This window comes from Cebus imitator, unplaced genomic scaffold (assembly GCF_001604975.1).
Source record: "Cebus imitator isolate Cc_AM_T3 unplaced genomic scaffold, Cebus_imitator-1.0 Scaffold1, whole genome shotgun sequence".
In the NCBI taxonomy this organism is placed as follows: Eukaryota; Metazoa; Chordata; class Mammalia; order Primates; family Cebidae; genus Cebus; species Cebus imitator.
The window spans coordinates 5,969,158-5,970,953 of NW_016107316.1; the positions used below are offsets into that span (position 1 = coordinate 5,969,158).

The following is a 1,796-nucleotide window of genomic DNA, read 5'->3' on the forward strand; positions in this document are numbered from 1 at the left end:
AAAACTAATGACCACTCTCTATTGAGGACTTCCTGTATCTCAGGCACTCTATTTAGATTTTCACATATAAAATCCATTCAGTTATTATAAACACATAAAAAATCTGAGGAGAACAGCATATTTTAAGTAAGAAAGTTACTAGTCAAACTTTACTTACACAAAACTTAGTGACCTTTCTAAACTGTGAAGCTGATCATACTATCTCCTTGTTTGGAATACTCAATCCTGAAGAAAAACACTCAAACTTGTAATGATATGAAAATTCATTGTCTAGTTACTCCAGCACCTAGAACAACCTAATTTATGATGGCTGAGTCTACTCATGGTTTCTTTAAAAGACTAAAAGAATAAATCACATCAATTGATCAGTAAAATATTCACAATAGTTTCTACTACGGTTAATTTGCCTTCCTGCTCTTACCCCAGCTGCTTGAAGATGTTATTTATTCTCTCTGCCTAAAATGCTTTGCAGCCACTCCATTCCATTCTACCTGCCTAATTCCTATTTGTCCATTAAGTCTTAAATCAGACTACTGCAGGGTGCTCACATTGAACTCTGAAGACCATGATGATTATGTTTCTTATGAACTTAGTGGACTGGCCTAACATCCAAGAAAAGTCTGTTGAATAAAAGTATCATATATACAGATATGTTTTGAAAATCTTGGCTCTGCCAATTATTTGAAATGTTATCATGTAAAAGTCTCAAATTTTTGGAGCCTTTATTTCTTTACTATCAAATGAGAATAAAGAATATCATTAGACTGAAGGTAAGCAATGAGCACTGTCTTTTATGTGTTCAGTATTCAGCTGACGCTTGAACAATGCAGGCTTAAACTGCACAGGTTTACTTATATGTGGATTTTTAAAAATAAAACTTACACCAAGGGTGCCTGCCTCTCCTGCCTCTCCTTCCACCTCTTCCATCTCTTCTGCCTCTGCCATTCCTGAGACAGCAAGACCAACACCATTTTTTCCTCCTTCTCCTTAGCCAATTCAATTTGAAGATAAAGAGGATGAAGACCTTTATGATGATCCAATTCCACTTAATGAACACTAAATATATTTTCGCTTCCTTATTTTTTCTAATTTTTAAAAATTTTATATGCATATATAATAGATGTGCTTATTTAGTGACACGTGATCTTTTGATATAGGCAGACAAAAATATGGAATATTTCAAGAATTTGTGTTTCATCCTTGTGCAAGGACTATGCTCATCTATGTATTTTACTCATTTTAGTATATGTGTTGCTGAAGTGATGACATAATTTTCTTAATAACATTTCTTTTTTCTAACTTACATAATTGTAAGAATATAGTATGTAATACATATGACATAAAAATATGTGTTAGTAGACTGTGTATGTTATTGTAAGGCTTCCAGTCAACAGTAGGCTATTTGTTGTTAAATTCGGGGGGGTCAAAATTTATTATTCTTGGATTTTCTTTGTTTTACCTTTAAGTTCAGGGGTACAAGTATAGGTTTGTTACACAGGTAAACTGTGTCATGGGGATTTGTTGTACGGATCATGTCATCACCCAGATATTAAGCCTCACACCTATGGGTTATTTTTTCTAATCCTCTCCCTCTACCTACCCTCTACCTTTCTGTGCATGGGTGGGCACGCCTCACTGTCCACATTGTTCAAGGGTCAACTAGATATTATTTCTTTCCTATTCATTCTCCCTTCTAAAGTGCCGAAGGCAAGAAATCATCTATATTAACTGTCAAATAAGTTGTCTGGACATTGTTGATACTCATTAAGTGCTGTTTCAATTCCCATAAATGACAG

At 34.4% G+C, this 1,796-nt stretch overlaps 1 non-coding gene across 1 annotated transcript; it reads right to left on the reverse strand.

Moving 5' to 3' along the window:
• Nucleotides 1-1,163: 1,163 nt before the first annotated feature.
• LOC119471043 lies at nt 1,164-1,267 on the reverse strand. Its single transcript, XR_005200034.1, has one exon. It is a non-coding gene; the product is annotated as a U6 spliceosomal RNA (small nuclear RNA).
• Between the last annotated feature and the right edge of the window lie 529 nt (nt 1,268-1,796).